The 14,232-nt window shown below is 37.6% G+C and overlaps 1 protein-coding gene across 2 annotated transcripts in view; it reads left to right on the top strand.

The window, feature by feature from the left end:
* LOC122971713 (zinc transporter ZIP11-like) overlaps positions 1-14,232 on the top strand; it is a 132,874-nt gene that overhangs the window by 76,253 nt on the left and 42,389 nt on the right. The gene's annotated exons all lie outside the window — the stretch shown is intronic.

Here is a 14,232-nt window from a genome sequence, read left to right as displayed (position 1 = left end):
CAGCATGATAGAGCATATTAGAACAAATAAATGCAGAAAAACAAATCAAAGTAAACAGAAAAATAAACTTGAAAAAAGCCTGATAGAGAGGGTTAGGATTAGAGTATGCACCCATCCTGGAAGCCTGGCCGTGTGTGTTTCAGATTTAATGTGAGGATGTTTTTTTTTTCCTTGAGACAAAATACTAAACAGAAAAGTTCAAAAACATATATCATTTTAGAGCATTTTTTAACTGAAAAAAGGGTGAAACAATAGAAGGAAAAAGCAAGCGAGAACAACAAAATGTTTACTGTTATCAGCTAAACATAAAGCCCAGAGGTGGGTGAGCTATGTGAGAGTGAATTTTGCTTCCCGGGGGGGAAACAGGTCTGACTCACTGATAGCTGTAGGGCTTAATTTAACTATCCGTGTGGAGGAGGTCAGCTCACCCATTCTGCAGGATGTCATCCTGTTAAGGTGCAGGGCTATGCTGGTGAGGTCACTGATTCTGGAAGTGTTTTCCCCATTTAGTAATCCCATTTTTATATTTTTCTTCGAATATCTTCAATGTTACATGGGACTTGAATAATGTAACAATCCCACAGGTTTATGATATGACCAATTTTAATTAGTAATTATTTCAACTTCACTTTTGAGAAATTCTGTTCTGTCTGTCAGTTTGGTATGGCGAACACATCTAAACTTCAAAACCCATGAGCCTCGACCACTCCACCATTGCTATGGAGAAAAAGTCGGTCAGAGGCATGAATCAGAGCAGTAGTAAATTCAAAACACTTCTTCATTGCAGTGTGGACAGAACACAGCACCACAGTTTATGAATTAATCCAAACTTGACCCAGATCAGAAAATACACTCAGCTGCAAATTTGTATCATCACTTTTCTCAAAAGCGTAAACTGTAGCTGGTGCCCCCAGCATTTTGTCAAAATGCACTTTGTGAGTATTTTCACCTTTTTTTATGTACACAGGCTTGCACCTTCAGGTACAAGAAGAACCAAGTATTTTCAAATGCAACTGTTAATCTTTTGCATTGACTCACCCAAGAGACTTTCATGTCCATCTGATCCAAAGTGCTCCACTTGTCCGTCACCTCATTTTATATATGGAGAAAATAAATGGGACTTGTACTTCCAGAACTAGTGCCCGCCTGAAATAGCTCCTCCTACTTCACAACTCTATAATGGAGCGTTCAAAAACCCAACACGCTGGTTGGGTGATGTTGTCTTTATATTTCAGTTTGGCACAAAAAATGGTACATGTCACTTTTAATAAGCTGAATCAAGTTCCATATTGTCAAAAAGTCCAAAACAAAGAACAAAACAATTGACCCTCCTTCTCAGTGCAACGCAAACTTAACACGTCATTTGACTTGTATGCCAGCAACATTCATGAGCTCTGTCAGTTGGTGTGTCTCATTAGTGACTAACTGACAGTCAGATCCCTCAAATGGTGATGTCAGCTCTGACACTGCACTCTATTCCTGCTTACATTGAAATCTAAAAACTATAAGCTATTTTAACACAAGCTCTTGTAGTGAGAGCTAAAAAAAATCAAATGACACCAGGTATTAATTTTTAGGTCACATTCCATTGTACTTTAATTAGAAAATTCAAGTATTTCTTATTTTGAGAAAGTTATTTTTATATGGACAACATGGATGGAAATAATGTAGAGGCATTAATCTATAAATATCCGTCCTCAACATTGTTTGTCATAGTCTTGTAAAGCGTTTTCACAACAGATATTTTGACTTGTCACGGCAGGAAAAACACAGGTGCAACTAATACCACTAATCAAAATCAAATGAAAAAACTTTATAGTCCACCTTTGTTGCACAAAAGTAGAAGTTCGTCTTCAGCTTGCATGACAATCAACATCAATATCACATCTTTCACATCATACGTTACAAAAACAGTAAGTAAAAATCATTTTCTACTATGTTAGATACAATTTTGTAAAAAAAAAGGAAAGAAATAAATTGCTAGAAATAATTTAAAATATGTTTTTGCAAAGGGTAACTGTCTCCCTGGAGGCAAGAACTGTAAGTGATGATTCGGGGGATGGCATGAATTCTCCAGGATTTTGTCTATCATTCATTCAGCTGCTTTATCATAGTGATAAGCTAACAGGTGTTGCTTCCAGCCTGATATTGTCCTGCCAAGTTTGACTGTTCTGGAGAGTTTGGCCTTGTTTTTGACAGTCATGTATTCAAATCAGGACACAGCGTTGAATGTAGGAACACTGTCTATGAGGATAATGATGGATCTGTTCCAATCAGGTTTCCAGGATGTCATGTCAATGAGCCAGCATACACCGGGCCTTGGCACATGATCACTGATAGAAGGAATGGTTGTCAAGTAGAGCTGCTGAATGTTAGATCCGAAGAAAGTACTGTAACAAGTCTTGAATTGCCTTGATGTTATTTTCAGGGACATATCACAGTTTGCTGGAAAAAAACCCTTGTTAACTTGTTAACATTGGAAGAACATGAAGTCTGAACTCAGACAAAAAAATGAATATGCATAATTCTGAGCAGACAACGACATTGCTCTGATAAGCTACCCTACAGCTCAACTAATATACCTAAGCCCTGAAATCATTTACATTTTGAGAATGCTGTCATTTCAGTATTGTCAAACATAGCCAGGAATCCTGGCTTCACTCATTGTTTACCATGGTGGTACATTTCCTGCAGTTCTGAAGTCCACAGATTGAATGTATATTTCAGGCAGACATCTAAAGATCAGTTACAAATTCATTGCATCCCTGTGGCTTGCCTGAGGGCATCTGTAGTGAGTCAGCCAACACAGTACACGGAGATCATAGAAGTATATTTATAGATAAGTTCAGTCTGATTCCCATGGCCCCCTTAGGGATCACATTGGGTGGTAAGTTACTGCATGTGTAAGTGTGCTATTCAGAGAGCAGCATATCCAATCTGCTGTACATAGAGAAATTTGTCGTGTTTCCTAGTGCCTGTGTAGCTCGGTCTATTATGCTGTTTTATACATCAAAAAGTGTGAATAATTTATCTACTGTAAGGAAGGCTGAACTGCCATACTGCTGCCTTGTGCACAACCAAATGGCTCCAATAGAACAACTGTGGGTTTGCAGTATTGGTTGTTCGCTAAGACCTGCCCAGTCAGTTACTGTTGCCACACCTGTCAATCTGTCAATTCTTGCACGCCTCATGAAGTTTACATGCTACATATTAAGTTTACAATAACATGGCAGATTTACCACTCACAATTCTCAGTCATTTTCATAACCATTCATTCGTTAAGTGGTAGACAGTCAGGGTACTAAAGTGACAAAGAAACCAAAAACGGGAAATGGATTATATTTTAGTGCCCTGACCGTAGACAAAGTTGCCTTTTCATTTTTGATTTTGTCAGCTGATATGACATCTGTCGCTAGCAGATTGTGTCAGCTATAGCTAGCTAGTTAATCAAGCTAACATTAACTTCATGAGTTGGTTGAAAACACTGTCTCCAGCTGAGTTTTTTAATGTTTTAAGATGACTTGTTGTAAAATGAGAACTCTGTAAAGGGTTCTTCAGTATGCACTTGACCTGTTTAGTTGCTAAGCTTATATGCTTTTTTGTTCATATTTTCAAATGGTACATTTCACTTTTAATGTCAAAAGAAAAAAGGCTTTTAGCATACTATCTCATAGGTGTATTTTAGCTGGGTTATGTTATAAGCTAATTAGCTGGGCATGCTACTATTTGCAGCTTATGTTAGAGCAGACCCACAGTTGAATCCATTTCTCACATCTTTGTTTCTTAAATGTTTTTGTTTTGTAGAGGGAAAAAGGAACTATCATCCCTTTATATACAGAGTATCTCTCTATAACCCCATGACACTGCTTCAAAGTGTGGAGAAATCCAAAGCGTGACAGGTCTGCCGTTATGGCCAGTTATACCAGTTATGGTTACTAAGTTATGATTGGATGAACCCTGCCCAGGGAGGGGTTTAGGAAACTCTCAGTTGCTTTGCTCAAGAGCATCCCAGTGAGAGGTGCCTACTCAAATAGACAACTCAACAACTCAGCTACAGCATATGCCATCCTGACATACACTCATGCAACAAATGCTGATTCATGTTTCCCAGAAAACAAAAAGCAGATCAAAAACAGTCTCTGTCTTCCCACATAGTACAACAATGACCACAGAGGAGAAGCTGATTATAGCTTCAGGGCTCATGCTGTCATTGTTGGTTTCGACCCGAAGGCTGAATTCTCACTACTTCACCCTGTGGGAAGAGAAATAAATGTGAAAAGATAAAATTTTATCATGTTGAGCTCTGCTTTCTGCAGAGAGCTGTAATTGTCCTGAATGAGGGTTACGGTATGTATGAGGCTTGGTGCAGAGGTTCAAGGTGGGATGATGAGTGTGTTTTATAGTGTCAGTGGTGTTAACCTTAATCTATGGTTGTATTAGAGAAAGGTTAGGAGGCAGGATGAGGAGGAGAAGAAGGTATTCAGTATTCACATACTCATACACACAGCCTGTTAAGGTCAGCACACACTTTTATGTCCCTCATTTTTGTCTTGGCAAGGCTCAACAGACTGTATCTTGAGATAGATGTCATTTCAATTAGGCTGCGAAGTACATGATTGACAGTTCTGTCCTTCACTATGTCAGCCATTACAGTATATCAGTTTCAGTCAATGCTCAGTGGATATTATCAAGGTAACTTAGACTGACCTTAGTTAGATGTTGTCCATCTCTGTGAGGCTGTCACTCACAATAACCATGCCATTAAACACCTCTTTTGCATCATGTATAGACACACATTAGAATCTGCAGTCAAAGCCAATGACATAGGTCCCATATTTTACACTTTTCCAGTGTTTTATTTGAAGTTTTGGTATCCATAAGAATATATTTTTATGGTTTTAAGTACCAAAAACTACCTCAATATAGTTTTATAGTTCATCTCCTCTCTTAAGCTTCTCTCTGGAGCTCTAGCAAGAACAGGGTGTTTTGTGACTCATTACATCCCTCTCTTCTGATTGGCTGACTGTTTTCTGAGTGAAGCATCGACAACCACAGGTAGCCTACTGTAGCTAGGAAAAACCAAGACTCATGGTAAAACTCACAGGTAAAATGCATTGGCCATCACTGAGGATAATGTTATCCAACCTTTGGAAGGCTGTGCAAAGACAAATTTGCTACCTGACATCCAACAACTGCGCAGTGTTTCCTCTGTGACTGTCTCTCCTCTGCTCTGCTCTGCTGTGTGTGTGGAGGGAATAAGCTCCGCCCTTTAATATTACACACATACGTTAACTCAAACACACTTTGCTCGCTCTATCTTTCAATGCCCTTCAGTGCCCATCTTTAATATATTTGGAGGATGTTTCTGCCTTTTAAATTATTCAAGATGATTTGGTGGTTGGTCTCTCTTTTCAATCTAAAGATACTTGATTCATTTTGGGGCTATTTTCTCTTGTTTTCAGCTTCATTTCAATAGAACACTTTTTTCAAGTGCCCTCTTGATTAAAAGGCCTCTCTGTGAACCAGCAGTTACTGCTTTTTCAGCCATCACAGAAGATTAAAAAAAACAAAAATCCCATCTGGTACCTTAGATGTGTGGTATATGAATGTGGTTGGTATGTATTGCCATTTTTAAATCTTATTATGATCTACTATACAGACATTTGTTCAAAAGTATTAATTGATTTTCTGTTCTTAGAAAAAAGCTCTCAGAAGCCTTTTTCTTCCAAAGCTCCAGACTGGCTCAGCATAATCGATGAAACCTTGAGATTAGAAAACGCAATTTGAATTTCCATTTAAAAAACAAATCTGTTGTTCATTCATGAAGCACAGCAGAATGCCCCTCCAAAAATGCCCATTTGATTTGAGTTGTTTGATGATTACATGTTTAATGCTCAACCACTTCAAAGGGATCACGTGTTTATTCAAGATCATTTAAAATGTTCATCCACAAAGATGTTGATTTGCAAATCCTCAAATTGTCAGTAAATGAATAAACTGAGAGGAAAAAACCCACAAACACTAAGTGCAGTTAAAGCACTGTACTGGACCATTACACCTGCAGTGGAACATTACATTTATTGTGCTTTTTGATTAAAGGTTACTTCTATAGAGGTCTTCAAAATTTTCCAAAATTTTGGAATCAATCCAAAACAGGCTTTTTGAAAACCTAGCCAAATCCAATGTGCATAAATTAATTTTCAAAAACAAGATATCCTATATATGGTTTGACTCAAACAGGCCAAATAGAACAGACACTAACAGCCAAGATGCCCCACCAGTTCACAAGCAGCGAGTGTTAAAAGAGTAACATTACATCACATATTATCCTCTCAGTCTCACCCAAGAACACACAGGATGAACAATTATTCATAACATTTATTTAAAGGCGACATATTATGCACATTTCCATGTCCATATTTTTATTCTTAGGCTCTATTGGAATATCTTAACATGATTTACAAAAAATTTAATTTATACTGGCTCTGGCTCTATGCAGCCCCTCAGTTCAGCTTCTGTCTAAAAAAAAAGGCCATTTTAGTTCCTGTCTCTTTAGGTCTCCCTCTCTGATGAACCCACTCTGTTCTGATTGGCCAGCTACCAGCTCCATTGACAATGTAAAAACAAACAGAAGTAGTAGGAATCCACTGTTCAAAATGTCAACTTCTCAGATATACAGTACCAGTCAAAAGTTTGGACACGCATTCTCATTTAAGGGGATGGGAAGCCTGAATCAGATACAGAATATGCAAGTGGACAATGCTGACAACCTCAAAGATAATGGAATGGATGGCCATTTATGGACATGCACAACAAGCTGACATCATCTCATCGGGAAAGTAAAAAAAACATTGCAAACCAAGCGTTCAGAGCAGGCTAAAACTTAGGCTTTTGTCCTACAGGCCGCAGTTTTTGTATGTTCACTTCGAGTTTTGGAACTAACATGGACATCAGACTTCATAACCACAACCAACCAAATCACAAATCATATCATCGTATGTCCCCTTTAAGTAAAAGTGCTAATAACACAATATAGGAATACTCCATTATAAGTTAAAGTTCTTCTTTCACAATGCTTAAAGTACAGAAGTATTATCAGTAAAATCTACTCTGAGCAACAAAAGTAAAAGTACTCATATTACCCAGTATATAATGTATTGTTATGAGCCTATAGTGGTGGGACAGTGACTGGATGTTGGAAATGGCTTGGAGAGGAAATTTTCTAGAACATAAAAAAAAGATTTGTCTTAAGCATTAAGTTATAATCCTTAAGTCATTCCAAAAGTTGACAATCTGCCAACTCACATGTTCTCAGGAGAAAAAATAAAATTAGTTCGAAAACGTTTAAACTTAGTTTTTGAGTGTAAACTTGTGGATTGACCTCACCATCATGCCCATTATGGGGCAATGTTTTCTTTACTGCATAGGGCAAGAAACCTAGGAATGGTAAATGGGAAGCATGACGGTATAGAACAGGTGGGGCAGGTGGTCAAAAATTGGACTATGGTCCCCTTTCATGAGTGAAAGGTACAGTGTGGTTTCAAAGACATCTTAGAATTCTTATATTTACAGTTACAACCAATTATGAAATCTTTATTATTTAGTGCCTAGATATAGGAAGTAAGAAAGAGCTTGAAGAAAAGCTGAGGCAAGCAGCTGTCAGCAGAGATACAGTTTCAGCAGTGTACAGGCTGCTGTGCCTCGCCTCAGCTTACTGCAAATCTAAAATAAAAATACAAAGCTGTCAAATAGCATCAGATATAAAGTTCTGCAAATTAAAATAATACACAGTTCCCAGTTTACACCATGTATATTGAATAGAGTTGCTTTATAAAACTTATGCTGACATGGTTGTGAGCTGTTGTGGTTAAGAGATTTTGGGCTGATGTATTTGAAAAAAAAAATGAAGCACGTTCCCAGGGTTTACTTTCAATATTCTAAGATAACTTACTATCCTCTACAGCATTTGCTGTAAGAAATTTGATTACGATAAAGTTAATATCATTTGTACATATGACAAATGTGTGTGTGTGTGTGTGTCAAGGCCAACTCCCTGACTCCACAACACTAAAGACAATGCATCAAGTGAGTGTCAGCATCAAGGCCCTATCCCTGACTACATGACACTAACACAAACTTAAGTGCTGAATCCCATTGTGCATCAAAGCAAAAGGTAGTCCACACAAACAAACTGGAGCTTCCCCGCTGTAGGGTCACAAATACAAGTAACTACATAAGCTCAACTCTATTATTTATTATTGTTTATTCACTGTAAACCAGAAGGTCCAGTAAGCCCCTGCTATGCAGTTACCCCCTGAAAGCCACGGACATGATCCCGAACATCAACTTCTACCCACTTTCACTGCCACTTTAAGAGGTCAAGCTGAAACAAACTCACTGCTAGAGCTTGTTACCAAAACCTAGTGTGAAAAACTCCAGTAACATAACAGACACCTTAAACAAACAAACAAACAAACAAAAAAAGGGACAAAGGACAAAGAAATTTGCTCTCCCCCAAAAGAAAACAAAGCTCATGTATGATACTCCCCAAATTGATAACCAAGTAGGCAAAGTTTTAATTCCAGACTTTCCAGAATCCAAATGCCTACAAACAAATTGACAAACCCTCATCATCACAGGGGATAGCAAAAGCAAAAGCGGGCCAAATTACCTGCCAGCCCAATTTTAATAGATGCGGGCTATTCTTATTTTCTCTGACTCTACAAGTCAGAGCATGTTTAATAGATCAGTGCTTTGCCTCCTGCTGTTATTCAGGTATTTGAAGTGGCAAGAAGCCCCTTGTAAGCATGTACCCACTCAAAGATGCATGTATTCACAGATACACACATGCACGCACAAAACTATTCCAGTTCCTATTCATAACTAATGCATGGTGTCCTAAATAATTCAGCCAGCATTAGGAGGAATCAAAGTGTGCCTTATGGCTCTCTGTTTGTTTAGGTCCTCTGACTGAATTTTAGAATGTACTATAAAATGACAATTGGGATTAGATCTGCATTTCTGAGTCCAAACGAAGGAGAGAATTCCGTGCCAAAAACAAACCTTCATACTTTTATTTCTCAGTGGGCCACCTAACTTGCATTAATTTATCTTTTTTTGAATCATAATTTTTTTACAGGCCCTAGGGCAAAAGCTGCAGCCAACTACATGACCTATCTTTTATAATGAGGAGGAGATGATACCATAGTTTTGATCAGAGTGAAGACTTAATGCATTTTGCAAACCACATCATACATCTGTGTGTTAGATTTTCTGGGAATATCCTGATATGATGAAGTTAAAAACCTTGCAGAGGACCTTGCAAGATCCCTGAAAAGACTTAAAGGAATGGTTTCCTGCCCAATTTGTACATCAATTTACAGTAATACACAAAGATTTAACAGGTGCAGCTCAATGTTAGTCTTCATCAGAAAATCAGAAATACCAAGGTGTTTGTTCTTTTGAGTTCTGAAAAGGGCAAAAAAATGATCATAAAGTTAGTGTAAACAGCTCATGCAGCAGAATACAAGTGTTTTGGAGCCAAATAATTGCACTCACCAACATGCTTGGTATTGTTTTGACTGACCTGAGGGAGTGTAAATAATGAGAAATTTCATTTTGGGCTCAACAAATCCTTTAATGAGGGGTGTTGTATGGAAATGTGGGGTGCTTGCAATACATATTGTAATGCTGACACAGTCCAGTGAACAGTGTTGTATTGAGGCTAAGCAAGTTCCCTTAAGGAGATTATTTTCTTGTACACACTGATTATAGCAGCTGTAATCAGCAGCTGTTGGTTAAACAAAGTTCAGTGTTTGCTTGTCAGAGGTTTGACTGAAACTAATGTCATAAGTAGCTTTTTGAAACTTAGTTGGTGATCATAAGGAATGCACCGATACTGTCTTTTTAAGTGGGTCAGGTATCTGCCAGAGGTGACCGATCCAGATTAAAGGTACCCAGGGGATTTTTGTTTTGTTAACAAAGTTATGTTTACATTAGTGTGGCACATCTTAGTGCGTTCTTTGTATATTTTAGGTCTAATAAATGTGTTGAACACATTTCTTCAACATTTGGAGAGCTGATTTTTGGAAGATTCGAAACCTACTTTCTTTAAATGCTTATTTGGTTGCTCACAGTCTTCTCCCTTGCCTCTGTTGGTGCATTGCTATTTCTTGGCACGTTACTGCTACCAACTGTCAGAGGAATAGCGTGAAACTAGCAAGTCAGCACTGTTTATAAAGTCTATCTGTGCACAACACCAGTGAGTGTGCAGTGCGAACTGTGTGTGTTTGTACAAGATGAACATGATGTTACTGATTGTACTCAAATCAGGATATAGTAAAGATATAAAAGAGGTTGATGCAAGGAGTAAAAGAGAGCACTGGTATTGGTACTCTGTATCAGCTGGTAACCTTAGTTTGGGTATCAACATTAGTATCATGAGTAGAAAAAGTCATATTAGTGAATCCCTAGTGATCTTTCAGATTTCCTGCCAATGAGCAGAATGTCAGACTCCCTTGCTCTACCACTTGCCATCCGAATATACTAGAAACAATCCAGTGAACTAGTTCCTTAAGACACAACAGTGATGTTATGAGTGATGTCAGTTTGATTTTAATAGGTAACATAAAATGATTATAGCATTAATTGAGGATGAATTGAGGATAATTGCATGAAAGGGTTTGTCTGTGTCAAAAATGACTGATATGCTTATGTTTGTGGTGAAAGGGAACTGATGTATTGTGGGATCTGTAATTGTTCACAATTACTTGTTTATTTATGGGTTATCTTTGCATTTGTCATGTCAGTGCAGGAAAAATGAAGTGTTGTATCAAATGAAGTATGGATTGTATCCATAGTTGGTCTGATTGTTAACCAGTCTGTTTGCTCCTTTAGGGCTTCTCATTGCCGAGTAGAACTGTAAATAAATAAATAACTAAATGATGAAAAGTCAAGAAGTTTTGAGGCCTCACATCAGAACCACAATAGGAACCTTGTAAATACTTAGAGAAGATGCCTAAAATAATACAGTATAAATAAACACTTCAGTTTCCTTTCTTAACACACTCTTACTAGAGGTATTGTTACAACAGGAATACTTTTTTCTACTCAAAAGCACCTTTTTTCACAGTCATACTATAACAGGAAGTTAATGGACTCTCATGGGACTAAATAACCTTTTCACCAGTTTCTAATGCTTACAGATAAAATAGTTTTGCAAATTCTCTTGAACTAAAGGTGCAGTACCATTTTTCCAGCATGCAGTAGTTACAGCAATGTGCCAGTTGAGCTATGACTTTTAATGTGTAATCACAGTTTAAATGCACCACAACGAAATCGTTTTCTCACTGAACGAGGCACCAGCCCCACAGTAATTAAGCTACATAATTGTACTTTTGAAGATACAAATGGTACCATGTGGTAGCTTTATAGAGCTCCGGTGACAAAAGGCACCATTCTTCTCTTGTGAGTTGTTATCGAAGGACTCTGAATTTTTCAGATGGTCCGAAATTCAAACAAACAACCCTCTGGCCAATAAGTCTGTTTCTCTAATCTCTTTGCTGCTGTTGAATTTCCTTCCGGCAAGGAAAGAGAGAGAAAGGTTTGATGAAGGTGATAGAGAAATGGATGTTCCCAGTGACTTGGCATAGTGTTTCACCAAAGTGTATCTATCCTCCTGTATTATTTATGTGGCTCATCTGCTTCTTTCTGTCTCTGTTCTTTTATTTTACTCTCTCTCAGGCTGTCGCATGCAGATTTAAAGAGACAGACAACTTACCCCATACTTGTTTTCATTCTTGTGCTGAATCTTGAGAAGTTTTGGTGGGAATGGAAACTGCAGCAGTTAATTAGCTGAAGGAGTCTTTGTGAAATCTCTCCATGTCTTTATACTGTACATTACAGTTCCCTGGCTCAGCAGGTTTCTTAGCAGCCAGGCCTGCCTGAATCAGCAGGTTGTCCAACATGAAAAAGCCTGTGGGTCCACAACTTTTTTTTCTCATTGAGAGGCTGATTAATGTAATCTAATCTTTCTCTTTTTTTACAACTTTCCTCTTGTTTCCTCATATAGCTACACAAATCAAACGGTCTTCCAAGACTTTCTCCATTTTCAGAATATAATTAGTCTCTTTGAGAAAACCCGAGGCATTTTCTGTAATGGTAATTGTTTGGACAGCTTCGCTGACAGAAGATAATAAAGGAAAACGGAGAATGTCAATTTTCCATGAGCCAAGCCATGTGAATACTATTTGTCACTAAGAACTTTTCATTGGAGGTATACAGAGTAATACATATTCATAGACACTCACAGTATAAATATATCTGAGTGTGTTTATATTTTCAATTATCTATGTATCCTTATCAGCTAAAAATAAGATCATCTTTAAATTGCTTGCTGGAACCTCAATTTATATGACACCCTTTTTATTGCTATTCCTGCTAATTGCCCCTCACTTGATTGGCAATTACCAGAGCAGGAAAACACAGTTGGTTGACATGCAAGGAACCTCATATTGTTCATTTTGTACTGTGCAATATAACACTAATTAATGTTATTGATGTGTTAACTATAAATTGCAGGTAGTATTGATAGAGAAAAAGATTTTAAAAAGTGAAGTGAATTAATTACAGGGGCAATCACAGATTTAACACATGAAGATCAGTTTTCATCACAAGGAGTGCCACGTAGCCTGTATAAGGGCTTATGTGGCTCTGGAGGAGCTTTCCAAACTCCTAGAAAACAACCCTAATGATGTCACCATGACTGTCTCAGCTTGAGCTGGAAAGCTACAGGTTTTTAAACAGAGGGCCTGTGCTACTAACTAGATGCGTTGAGTTTGAAAGATGTGGACACTGACCAGGCATGGTGGGTTGAAAGGTTCTATCATTTTGTTGCATTTTGGGAATTGTAGGAACCAGCATTTTTAGTTTAGCATGTTAGCATGCCACAATTTGCTAAGTAGTACTAAACATGAAGTAAATAAGTCAGTAAAAAAGTAAACTTTTAATTATGAAGAATCTTTTCAGTGGTAGCACTAGTGGTTAAGTCAGTGGATCACCTAAATCATTAGGATCTTCTGGGGACCATGAATGTCTGTGCAAAACGTCATTGCAGTCTATTCAATAGTTGTTGAGATATTTTACTCTGCCTGATTTTGCAGGACAAATGAAGAAGTTAAAGGTCTCACCAGTAGTTAACTAATAAAAAATAAATAGCAAGGGCTTCTTTCAAGAGCTTCAATCATAGACTGAGTGATCAGACCCGAAATGTGTTGTTTCATGTTCATGTTATATCGAAGTTAACATAACTAACTTCCAAGTCGTAATTACGACAGGGAAACTGTTTTTTTTCCGATGTTTCCAACTTGGCACTTCATAATACGGAGGTACTTGAACAACTAGCAAATAGGGATGCCTCACAACAGCCAAAGTCCGTTGTTTATTGTGATTGAACCCTAACTCTATGGATGTAATATTGTGCTGTCAGTGCACAGTATTTTAACCTTCACCCTTTTAGGTCGTACACATGGGAATCTTTCCAATCTTTCCCATCCATTCCATATGACGTGAAGGCATTTTGGGAAATGTAGGAAAACACAAACTGATTAGAGAGAAAGTAGGTACACTAATGAGTACATTGAAACACTATCACTGAAATGGACTGAACATCACAAATTGATGTCATCTACAGAACTGATTTTACATGTACAGTACATCATTGATTATACAGAATTTCAATTTTTCCTTGATGTCACCTTTGTCTTGGGGGTTTAGAGATTCTAATTTTAATCCATGTTGTTGGTTAATCTTTACAAAGATATGAGATACATACTATACATGAAAGAAACAACTTTTTTCTTTTGGTTTCTGATTATGGTAACACAGATGTGTCATAAAGCATAGTATTGGAATCTGTCAACAACACAAACACTGTGTGTTTCTGTCACTAATTTGCATTTTCTATTTCACGCTTTCTTTTAAACTGAGTAGAGAAAGTTAGAGAAAGAGATGAGTTTAAAAACAGAAATGGAGACAGTTGGATAGCTAGGCAGGTAGACAGGAACATCCTGCAGATGATCATTTCTGAGGCACCATAGGAAAATAATTTTCTTCTAATGACAACATAAAATGTTCAGACTAAATCTAGTGTCCATGTTTACCACAGCTTCTGTGGGCAACAAACCCAGATGATGTTATGCATACTGCTGTGCTTGATCTGTTTTTCTCTTCAGT

The sequence above is a fragment of the Thunnus albacares genome, chromosome 20 (genome assembly GCF_914725855.1).
Source record: "Thunnus albacares chromosome 20, fThuAlb1.1, whole genome shotgun sequence".
Lineage (NCBI taxonomy): Eukaryota > Metazoa > Chordata > Actinopteri > Scombriformes > Scombridae > Thunnus > Thunnus albacares.
This window is presented reverse-complemented; position numbering and strand designations above follow the sequence as displayed.